Consider the following 12862-nt stretch of genomic DNA (forward strand, 5'->3'; position numbering starts at 1 on the left):
TCATTGACGCCACTTTTGGGGCGCTAAAGTGGGGCGTCCGCTAAAGTTTGCGGCCGCCGCCAAATCTAGGCCACTTCTCCGATATTCATTAGCTTCGCCCTACTAGTTCGGGCGAGCGCTAAAACTGCTGCTGGACGCCTCTCTTTGGGCGCTAAGCCGGAGGTGGTGATCGATAGCGCCGAGGCCGGGCGCAGCGCAGGTGCGGCCATCTCGTGACTGACAGCAGACACCCTGGCGCCGGCCAGCTCTTAAGGGGGAAGGGTCGACTGTGTCTGCTGCCACGCCCTGGATAGTGGAGCCCTCCAGCTAGGCCTGAACACTGCTGCTGGACCCAAATAGCGCCTGAAGACATGGAGAAGGCCCGTGAACGTGCGCAGCGCTTCTCAGAGCGTGATCTGAGTGTGCTGCTTGCTGCTGTGGAGAAGAGGCGCCATGTTTTGTACCCGGACAATGGCAAGAAGGCGACGGTCCGCGTCTACAGGAGAGCCTGGAGGCATGTCGCCAGCAAGCTGTCAGCCAACAGCGACGTCCCCAGGACCGGTGCCCAATGCCGCAAAAAGTTAAATGACCTCACACGCATTGTCAGGGTGAGTACCCTTTCCAATGACCTCCTCATCCTTGCATGTGCACCTCACATTATGGGCAAAGGGACCTGAAAGCTCTAATGGCCAGCCTTCATCCAGCAGCTATGGCACAGGCATGAGCATCAATTGCACATTCTGCACTGAACACACTGGCCAAGCTATTCCACCATGGGAGGCATTGCACACCAGATCATGGCGACACACTGGCCAGGCTATTCCACCATGGGAGGCAGTGCACACCAGATCATGGCGACACACTGGCCAGGCTATTCCACCATGGGAGGCAGTGCACACCAGATCACGGCGACACACTGTACTTAGAGGCCGTCCTTTCTCTTGCAGGCCAAGCTGGCGAATAATCGCAAGAGCCGGACTGCGACCGGGGGAGGACGACCCCATATCCAGCCACTCACCGACCTGCAACATCGCGTGGAGCGCCTCATGGGTGGCCGGGTGATTGGGCCCGTTGCATGTGGAGATGCCGACCCTGTTCTGGGCAGCAATGGTAAGGACATCACCTTTTGCACCTCTCTCGTCCCACTTGCGCATCAGATCTACATCCTTTGCCACTGTCCGACCAATGCGCTGAATGCCACCACTCATGCATCCCGCACTGACGCCCTCTCCTCACTCTAAAGCTACTCTTGTGCCTTCCTGCTTTCAGATGGTCAAGAGGAGGTCCCTCAACTTGCCAATGACAGACCCTCCGAGGAGGAGCAGGAGGAGGAGCAAGAGGAAGGCGGCCCATCAGGGGAACCCTCAGCCGCGGCCACCCAGGCCAATGTAGGGGACACGTCTTCCCTGGAGGGCAGCGTGGCGGAAGTGTCGAAGGGGAGGGGAGTTCCTGGGACCTGCGTGCTGCAGAAAGGCGGGAGGGGGGTGGAAGCTCGGCGGCCTTCTCCCCAGAGGGAGAGTCCGGCCTCCAGTCAGGAGATGCTCTTCGCCGAGGAGATGGAACGCCTCGAAGACTTGTCCGCGGACTCGGAGCACCGGCACACGGAGCTCATGGCGGCAGTGGCACGGTTGCCTGAGTCCATCGATTCGCTCTCTCGGAGTGTGGCCGAGTTCGGGCCCTTAGAGGCCACCAGTCGGGCGGAATACCGGGCAGATCTGTCAGCGACTGGCCAGGTGATTAGTGGTGCCGTCCAGTCACTGGCTGCTCTGCTGCGGTCAGTGAACAGGTCAACACGGGCACTCACTGCTGCCACACTCGCGGTGTCAGCCAGGCATCGCCAGGGCACCCGGCACCCGGCGCGCTGCAGCAGCACATCGGTCTGTCCCTCGGCAGATTGGTGCGAATGCTGCAGTGCTGGCCCGGGCGAGTGCCAGTGTCTCAGGCGACCAGCGAGCGCCTGCCATCCGCCAGCTTGCCGCCATTCCTCCAGCCGCCACTGCCACTCCCCCAGTGGAGCTGCCAGGAGCTGCTGCAGCGACTGATGCTGGCCAGCCACAGCTGCAGCAATCAACAGCCGGCCGCTCGACGGCCAGACCTCGACTAGGCCGACCCCCAAGGGCATCTGCCGTCACGACATGTGCCCCTCAGGAGCCTGCCCCCAGCCTTGCAGCAGCCAATGGCCTTACTTTGAGGCGGAGCAGCAGGGCGGGCAGGGGCCACCCAAAGATGGCCAAGGCATCGCCATAGCGGGCCAAATAGTCGAATGTGTGGCCATTTGTGTTTGTTTCTTGAGGCCGAGAATTGGATGTTTGTTTTTTGAAGGCCGATGATGTGATGTTTGTTTTGGACGAAGGCCGAGAATGACGGCCATTTTAGTTGCCCTATTTTGTTAATCCTCCCCAGGTTGTGGGAGCGAGTAATGTGTTTGAGTGTTTTTTGGGGGTTTCATCTGTTTTTGGTTTTCATGTGGGAAGGGCCCAGAGTTTGTACAATAAAGCATTTTATTTATTCACATTGTCCATGTTTGATCTTTGAAGTGTTTGTTGCCTTAACCGGCTGAGGGCTTGCGGAGCGGCTGCAATCATGTTCTATCATTGGCACAAGCCATTCCCTGACAGGGGGCCTAGAAGTGACGTTCAATAAGCCGCCGACGGGCGGCCCTTGGACCTCGTGCGTCCCTCCTGGGCTGGTACTCCTCGTCGTCCTCATGCTCCTCCTCCTGAGGTGGGGGTCCAACGTGAGGTGGCAGTGCCTGAGTCCTGCGGATAGCCAGGTTGTGCAGCATGCAGCAAACGACGACGAATTGGGAGACTCGATCCTGCGAATACTGGAGGGCTCCCCCGGAGCGGTCGAGACAGCGGAACCGTTGCTTGAGCACGCCGATTGTTTGTTCTATGAGGTTCCTCGTTGCTTGATGGCTCTCGTTGTATGCCTCTTCAGCAGGGGTCGTGGGCGCGCGGAGCGGGGTCATGAGCCAGGTACACAAAGGATAGCCTTTGTCCCCGATAAGCCATCCTCTTGGGGGAGGCTGTGCCTGGAACATGTCAGCCATAGTTGTCTGTCGCAGGATAAAGGCATCGTGGCTGCTGCCTGGAAAGCGGGCATTGACAGCTAGGATGCGCTGCCTGTGGTCACACACCAGCTGTACATTGAGGGAATGGTAGCCCTTCCGGTTGCGGTACTCCTCGGCATGCTCAAGAGGTGCCCGCAAAGCCACATGCATGCAGTCAATGGCGCCCTGCACCATGGGGAAGCCCGCTATTCTTGCAAACCCCACTGCACGCTGCTGCTGCTTGTCCAGGGTCATGGGGAAGGAGATGAATTGATGTCTCCTTCTGAAAAGGGCTTCGGTCACCTGGCGGATGCAGCAATGCACGGCGAACTGGGAGATGTTAGCGATGTCCCCAGTAGCAGATTGGAAGGAGCCGGAGGCATAGAAGTTGAGAGCCACCGTCACCTTCACTGCCACCGACAGAGACGTCCTGCGCATCAGCTGTGGCTGCAGATCTCTCTGAAGCAGCCGGCAGATGTCTGCAACCACCTCCCTTCGGAATCGCAGCCTCCTAACGCACATCGCGGCAGACATGGTCAGATAGGAGGTCTGCGGGTGGTGTACCCTGCGTGGGTAAGGCCTCAGTTGGTGATGCCTGTTGCCCCCTCTGTGTCTAGCCAGGGCTGCCACTCTCTCACGGCGTCTGTAAGCCCTTCTGGCATAAGGCTGAAATTCTGCGTTGCCACCCAATGCAGCCCCCATTATATGCTGGCAAACACTGAGCTCTGAATGAAGGCAAAGATAATTGGTAAGCTCTGGCCTGAGCCAAAAATACCTGTCCAAGTGTTGGTCCAAAGCAGTAAACTCTCCTCCTTGGTCTCTGTCCAAAAAACCGTTGCACAAGAGTGAATGCTGCAAAATGGCTGGCCTTTATACTGCTGGGTAAGTGCCCTTTAATTAGCGCTCCCCCCGGCCCGGCTGGCCTGTGTACCGTTCCACTTCAGTCGCTCGGGACGCCCGGCGCACAATGGGCCGGCGCGAGTGAAGTTCCGGTTTGGGGCGCACAAAGGGCGTTGCACTATTAAATGACGTCATGATCTGCGCGCGCAGCAGGGCACGCGCTAAGACTTTGCGCCGGCGCTAAATGTGTCCTGAAGTTGGGGAGAGGCGCAGATCGCGCTGCGCCCGGGCGATAAGCGCCTAGCGCTCGAGATCTACTCCCCCTAAGGCGCTAACGGCTGGCGCGCCCAACTGAATTTCTAGGCCCAAGTCTTTAATTGAAACAGTACTTTCTTTCCCATCTTGGAATCGAATATGAGCATATTGGGAATTTGCCTCCAACAGCTCCACCTCCTCCACTAAAGGATCATATTTTGACAATCTAACATGGCGTCGAAGCAACACAGGTCCCTGCATAGTAAGCCATGAAGGTACCGAATATCCCGTAGTAGATCTCCGCGGGTAATTAAAGAGCCTTTCATGGGGGGTCACATTAGTAGCCGTTGAAAGCAATGATCTAATGGAATGCAGGGCATCAGGCAGTACCATTTCCCACTGTGTATTCTTAAGATTCCGGGATGTCAAAGCCAACATAACTGCCTTCCAGATCACCCCATTGTATCGTTCGCACTGTCCATTACCCTGGGGATTATACGGGGTAGTTCTACTAGTAGAAATTCCCCGACTCTGAAGGTATTCCTTCAACTGGGAAGACATAAAAGAACTTCCTTGGTCCGAATGGATATACGCAGGCATCCCAAAGATGACAAAAAGTTGAGTCAGACATTTGATAACTGTAGCAGCTGATACATCTGCGCAAGGAAAAGCAAAAGGAAACCTTGAAAACTCATCCACAACAGTAAATATGTATCGATTTTGAGTCGTTGAAGGAAGAGGCCCCTTAAAATCAACGCTCAAACGTTCAAAAGGAGAAGTAGCCTTTATAAGATGAGCTCGTTGAGGCTTAAAGAAATTCGGTTTACACCGAGCACAGATAGAACATGATGAAGTCATCCGCTTGACGTCTTCAACTGAAAGGGGCAAATTCTTACTGCGTACGAAGTGTATCATCCTCATAGCCCCAGGATGACATAAGGCATTGTGAAGATTAATAAGCGTATCTCCGTGAATCACAGAACAATAAGCCCTCGACAGTGCATCAGCAGCAACATTATCCTCCCCCGGACGATAAACTATATCAAAATGGTAACATGCCAACTCAAACCTCCACCTCATTATTTTATCATTTTTGATCTTTCCAAAATGTTTAACATCAAACATAAAGGACACAGATTTTTGATCGGTTACCAACGTGAAATGTCGCCCCGATAAATAATGTCTCCATTTACGCAGTGCTTCTACTATTGCATATGCCTCTTTCTCTATTGAAGAATGCCTTTTTTCACTATTGTTCAAAGTACGTGAGACAAAGGCCACAGGTCTTCCATTTTGGTTCAGAGTAACCCCAATTGCAAAATCAGAAGCATCCGTCTCAATCACAAAGGGAACCTGCTCATCAATAGAATGCACAACTGCTCCTAGGATATCCTTTTTAAATTTATCAAAACATGTCCTGGCCTCCCATGATAGAGGATATGTCGTAACCCGTATAAGGGGCCGGATCTTCTGCAAAAAGTTTGCAATCCAATTAGAATAGTAAGAAAACAGTCCAACAACTCGTTGCAAAGCCTTAGAATTAGTAGGATAAGGTAAATCGATCAATGGTCACAGACGTTCTGGATCTGGTTTAATCTTATTTCCCGAGATAATATACCCCAGTAGATTTACCTCAGTAGTCGAAAAGATACACTTCTCTTTATTAAAAGTTAAACCAACTTTTTCCGCAGCTTGAAGGAATCTTTCTAAATTAGAATCATGCTCCATCCTTGATTTACCACACACCGTGATATCATCTAAATATGAAAAGGTGTCAGAGAGAGAGTTATCACTTATAAAAGCATCCATTGCCCGTTGAAAACAAGCAACACCATTAGTAACACCAAATGGTATTCGGCAAAACTGATACAGCTTTCCACCAGCCTCAAAGGCTGTATATGGTTGATCCCTCTTAACAATAGGAATCTGATGATAAGCACTCTTTAAATCAATAGTGCTAAAAAACTTATACTGAGATACTTTGTTGATAAGCTCATCAATCTTAGGCAAAGGGTACGCATCTAATTGAGTATACCTATTAATAGTTTGAGAGTAGTCTATCACCATTCGTTTCTTATGCCTCTCGTTAGTGGTGACAACTACCTGAGCCCGCCAAGGCGAACAACTAGGTTCAATGATTCCTTCCAATAAAAGACATTGGACTTCAGAATTAATAAATTCTCTATCTTGACTGCTATACCTTCTTGACTTGGTAGCAATTGGCTTACATTCCGGCATCAAATTGGAAAAAAGTGATAATGGAGAAATGGATAAAGAAGTTAATCCACAAATGGATAAGGGTGGCTTAGTCCCTCCAAATGAAAGACTAAGACTCTCGTGTAATTTAAGCACATCATGACCAATCAAAATATCCGCACAAAGATTAGGCAAAACAGATAGGCGTATATCAGTATATGTATTACCTAGAAGAATCAATTTCACAAGGCAACAACCAGCTACTTGTGAAGTAAGGGTCGTCTGAGCCATACACACCTGATAAGTAACAGGCAAGATTTTCAAACACTTTTCCTTCACAAACTGAAGACTTATAAAACTCTCGGTACTGCCCGTATCTATGAGAGCCTTCACTTCTAACCCATTAACTTGGGCCATAGCTATAGCTTTGTTTAGGCCATGAGCAAATGCAGCAGAAATTGATGCAATAAACGCCCTCTCTACAGGTTGAATAGTCGCAGAAGAGGAGGTAATTGAACCTAATGATTTACAAACACGTGCATAATGACCTCTCTTGCCGCATTTACTACATACAGCCTCCCGGGCAGGACACTTCAAACGAGGATGCCAGACGTTCCCACAAAAATAACACTTCTGAATCCTAGAGGCAACAGCCGCCGAAGTAGAAGGTGGAGCTGTTGGAGTAGAAACTATTTCAGAATCTAGTAAACCACTCCCATTAAGTCCACCTAATTCCTTTTCATCCGGAACTGCCGAAACCACAGTCACAGGCCGATTAGAAAGAGCATAAGAATCCGAACTTCTCTGAGCCATATCCAATGTAGAAGCTTGCTCAAAAGCACTCTTGAGATCCAAAGTCTTATTTTCTAACAACCGCTGACGAATTGATCAAGACAGTAGTCCATTAATAAAAGCATCCCGTACCAATTCTTCCTTATATTCTTCGGCCGTTACAGCTTTATAATTACAGTTAGCACTAAGGTGCCGAAGTGCTTGTAAATAAGTATCCAAAGATTCTCCCACCTGCTGCCTATGGGCAGATAGAAGGTAACATGCAAATACCTCATTCTTTGGTTTAACAAAAATCTTCTCCAATGTAGAAATAGCCAATTCGTAAGTTTTACAGTCCAAAATATACTTATACACATCCGGAGCAATGTAGTTGATCAGCATATTCAGCTTATTCAGAGACTCTTGTTCCAACACACCCAAAAAGTTTGTAAATGTACAATACCAATGTTTCCATTTATCATCCACTCCTGCAGAATTAGGGTCAGCATTGAATCGTTCCGGTTGAAGATATCGCTCCATTCTGATAAAAAGTTAATAAATTGAAATAAAGAATAGATTTGCCTTTCTAATCTAGGCTTTATTAACTTTAAAAACCCAGTAGCACATCTTTCAACACCAGTCTCCAACAATGACTGGAGAAAACTGAATTTAAGATGGCCACCACAAATCACCTGACATCCACTACCAATGAGTTTACAGCATATATCTCAAGGTAGAAACAAACAACCAATTACAATACTTCTTACTAATACAGAGAACAACCACCCCATTCACCAATCACAATACTTCTTATTAAACATAGGAAATAATCACCACAGATACACACACCCGAGTGTTAGCACTTGGAAAAAATTGTTCAGAACAATTTTTGACGGTTGTTAAATTATAACATTTTTATTCAGAGTTTTTTGCACAGGACAAATCATAGCAATGCTGCTATGATGGTGAGGCATCAGGTTCTGCTCCTGTGAATGGTGCCCTTTCATTCTCCTGATAGTAGTGCTCGGAGGGTCACCATAATGTATGGGGTCAATTAGTAATGTGAGCACATGGCGAGCTCAGTGGACAATGATGTACGTGTGCACTGATTTGGTTTTCACCGCTTTTAAGCAATGGCGCCCTGGTGCCAGGGTCAAGGATGTCACTGAACAGCTGCAGGGCATTCTGAAGGGGGAGGGTGAACAGTCAGAGGTCGTGGTTCACATTGGGACTAATGACATGGGTAGGAAGAGGGATGAGGTCCTGCAGCAAGAATTTAGGGAGCTAGGTAGCAGTTTAAAGAGCAGGACCTCAAAGGTTGTAATCTCTGGATTACTCCCGGTGCCACGTGCTAGTGAGTATAGGAATAGGAGGATAGAGCAGATGAATGCGTGGTTAAAGAGTTGGTGCAGGAGGGAGGGCTTTAGTTTCCTGGATCACTGGGCCTGCTTCTGGGGAAGGTGGGACTTGTACAAGTCGGATGGGTTGCACCTGAACCAGAACGGGACAAATATCCTTGCGGGGAGGTTTGCTAGCACTGTTCAGGGGGGTTTAAACTAAAATGGCAGGGGGTTGGGAACCTGAGCAGGGAGACAGAGGAAAGGGAAACAGAGATAAAAGCAAAAGATAGGAAGGAGAAAAACAAAAGTGGCAGTCAGAGAAATCAATGGTTTAAATCAAACGTGGCCACAGTAAATAATAATTCTAATAGGTCTAAGAGCGTTAAAAAAACAAACCTGAAGGCTTTGTGTCTTAATGTGAGGAGCATTTGTAATAAGGTGGACGAATTGGCTGCGCAAATAGAGGTAAACGAATATGATTTGGTTGGGATTACGGAAACGTGGCTCAAGGATGGCCAAGACTGGGAACTCAACATCCAGGGGTATTCGATATTCAGGAAAGATAGGCAAAAAGGAAAGGGAGGTGGGGTAGCATTACTGGTTAAAGAAGGGATTAATACAATTGTAATGAAGGATATTAGCTCTGATGATGTGGAATCTGTATGGGTAGAATTGAGAAATACTAAGGGGAAAAAAACATTAGTAGGAGTGGTATATAGACCTCCCACAGTAAAGCGGAGGTTGGGGATGGCATTAAAAGGGAAATTAAAGAAGCGTGCAATAAGGGCACAGCAATCATCATGGGTGACTTTAATCTAATATAGATTGGGCCAACCAAATTAGTAACAATACTATGGAGGAGGAATTCCTGGAGTGTTTACGGGATGGTTTCCTGGACCAATATGTCGAGGAACCAACCAGAGATCAGGCCATCTTAGACTGGGTATTATGTAACGAGAAAGGATTAATTAGCAATCTTGTTGTACGAGGCCCCTTGGGTCAGAGCAATCATAATATGATCAAATTCTTCATTAAGATGGAGAATGAAGTAGTTGACTCAGAGACTAGGGTCCTCAATTTAAATAAAAGAAACTACGATGGTCTGAGGAGCGAGTTGGGTAGGATTGATTGGGGAATGGCACTCAAAGGGTTGACGGTGGATAGGCAATGCCAAACATTCAAAGACCGAATGGATGAGCTACAGAATTTGTTCATCCCCGTTTGGCATAAAAATAAAAGAAGAAAGGTGACTCAACCGTGGCTAACAAGGGATATTAGGGATAGCATAAGATCCAAGGAGAGGACATATAAATTGGCCAGAAAAAGCAATAATCCTGAGGATTGGGAGCAGTTTAGGATTCAACAAAGGAGGACAAAGGGATTATTTAAGAAAGGGAAAATAGAATATGATAGTAAGCTTTCAGGGAACATGAAAACTGACTGTAAAAGCTTTTATACATATGTGAAGAGAAAGTGAAGTCAAGCGTAGGTCCCTTGCACTCAGAATCAGGGGAATTTATCATGGGAAACAAAGAAATGGCAGACCAACTAAATTCATACTTTGGTTCTGCCTTCACAAAGGAGGACACAAATAACCTCCCAGAGATGCCAGGGAACATAGGGTCTGATGAAAGGGTGGAACTGAAAGAAATCAGTATTTGTAGGGGAATGGTGTTAGGAAAATTGATGGGACTGAAGGCCGATAAATCCCCAGGGCCGAATAATCTTCATCCCAGGGTACTTAAGGAAGTGGCCCGAGAAATAGTAGATGCATTGCTGGTCATCTTCCAGAACTCGATAGACTCTGGATCAGTACCCATGGATTGGAGGGTAGCTAATGTTACCCCACTATTCAAAAAAGGTGGTAGAGAAAAAGCGGGGAATTATAGACCGGTAAACCTGACATCGGTAGTGGGGAAAATGCTAGAGTCTATTATAAAAGATGTAATAGCAGAGCACTTGGAAAGCAGTGACAGGATCAGACAAAGTCAACATGGATTTACAAAAGGTAAATCATGCTTGACTAATCTACTGGAATTTTTTGAGGATGTAACTGGTAAAATAGATAAGGGAGAACCAGTGGATGTGGTGTATTTGGACTTTCAGAAGGCTTTCGATAAGGTCCCACATAAGAGATTAGCGTGCAAAATTAAGGCACATGGGATTGGGGGCAAGGTATTGACTTGGATAGAGAACTGGTTGGAGGACAGAAAGCAAAGAGTTGGAATAAACGGGTCGTTTTCCGAGTGGCAGGCAGTGACTAGTGGGGTACCGCAAGGATCGGTCCTAGGACCCCAGCTGTTCACAATATATATTAATGATCTGGACGAGGGAATTGGATGTAATATCTCCAAATTTGCAGACGACACAAAGCTGGGTGGGAGGGTAAGCTGTGAGGAGGATGTCATGAAACTCCAGTACGATCTGGACAGGTTGGGTGATTGGGCAGAAACATGGCAAATGCACTATAATGTGGATAAATGTGAGGTTATTCACTTTGCTGGCAAAAACAGGAAGGCAGACTATTATTTGAACGGCAATAGTTTGGGAGAAGGGGAAGTGCAAAGAGACCTGGGTGTTCTTGTGCACCAGTCGCTGAAGGTAAGCATGCAGGTGCAGCAGGCGGTTAAGAAGGCAAATGGTATGTTGGCCGACATAGCAAGAGGGTTCGAGTACAGGAACAAGGATGTCTTGCTACAATTGTACAGAGTCTTGGTGAGACCGCACCTTGAGTATTGTGTGCAGTTTTGGTCGCCTTACCTGAGGAAGGATGTTCTTGCCATGGAAGGAGTGTAACGAAGATTCACCAGGCTGATATCTGGGATGGCAGGAATGATGTATGAGGAGCGATTGTGTCGATTGGGCTTATACTCATTGGAGTTTAGAAGATTGAGAGGGGATCTCATCGAAACCTATAAAATTCTGTCAGGCCTGGACAGACTAGATGCAGGAAGGATGTTTCTGATGGCCGGGGAGTCCAGAACCAGGGGTCATAGTCTAAGGATAAGGGGTAAGCCATTTAGGACTGAAATGAGGAGGAATTTCTTCACCCAGAGAGTGGTGAACCTGTGGAATTCTCTGCCACAGAGGGCGGTGGAGGCCAGTTCATTAAATATATTCAAGAAAGAGTTGGATATATTTCTTAAGGCTAAAGGGATCAAGGGATATGGGGAGAAGGCAGGGACAGGGTACTGAATTTGGATGATCAGCCATGATCTCATTGAATGGCGGAGCAGGCTCGAAGAGCCGAATGGCCTACTCCTGCTCCTATCTTCTATGTTTCTATGTTTCTATAACTTTTGAGTGATGCCCAGACAGACAGACGGATCCTTTTATATATATAGATAATAATAACTAGCTGGAGTGCCCGGCGGTGCCGAGGGAACTCAAGAACCCTGTGCCATGTTTATAAAACTGTTTATGAGACTGTTGGGATTGAAGAACTCTTCCTAAGCACCCAGGAGGTGGTTCTTTAACTTCGTTTTTTTTTAATGGAGATCGCCAGTCAGAAGTGGTGCGTCCAAGTCTGCTACGTTTTCTTGAGGGCATGCTGTTATGAAAAAAGAAAAAATAATTTTTATATCTATAAATGAGTCTTGTCTGTCTGTCTGTCTGTGTGGGAAGGAGAGAGAGAGAGAGAGGGAAAGAGAGAGTGGGAGGGAGAGAGAGAGAGGAAAGGAGAGAGAGAGAGGGAAGGAGAGAGAGAGAGGGAAGGAGAGAGAGAGAGAGAGGGAAGGAGAGAGAGAGAGAGGGAAGGAGAGAGAGAGAGGGGGAAGGAGAGAGAGAGAGGGGGGAAGGAGCGAGAGAGAGAGGGGGAAGGAGAGAGAGAGAGAGGGGGATGGAGAGAGAGAGAGGGGGAAGGAGAGAGAGGGAGAGAGGGAAGGAGAGAGAGAGAGGGAAGAGGAGAGAGAGAGGGGGAAGGAGAGAGAGGGAAGGAGAGAAAGACAGAGAGAGAGAGAGGGAAGGAGAGAGAGAGAGAGAGAGGGAAGGAGAGAGAGAGAGAGAGGGAAGGAGAGAGAGAGAGAGGGAAGGAGAGAGAGAGAGAGAGAGGGAAGGAGAGAGAGAGATAGGGAAGGAGAGAGAGAGAGGGAAGGAGAGAGTGAGGGAAGGAGATAGAGAAGAGAGGAAGACACCCCGGGGAAGGGGCTGGACTCAGAGCCCGGCAGGTGAAGAAGGGCGGCCGCCATTTTGTGAGGTCGGTGGGAAGTTTGAATTGCGGCGGCCGAAGGAAGGAAGGAAAGAAGAAGGCGAGATTCTGGGTTTTAAATGTTTTTTAAAGAATCCAGAGAGAGGAGATGTAGGTGAAGCCGGAGGTTCTCATCGCTCGGGCTGTGTGTGTGTTGTGTGAGGAGACGGAGACTCCCTCCCCACGCTCCTTCTCTCCCTCCCTCTCCCACCCGCTCAGTCTTTCCCTCCCTCACCCTCTCTC

Source organism: Somniosus microcephalus, chromosome 19 (assembly GCF_052327205.1).
Source record: "Somniosus microcephalus isolate GS21.2 chromosome 19, FLI_Smic_1.0, whole genome shotgun sequence".
Taxonomy (NCBI): domain Eukaryota; kingdom Metazoa; phylum Chordata; class Chondrichthyes; order Squaliformes; family Somniosidae; genus Somniosus; species Somniosus microcephalus.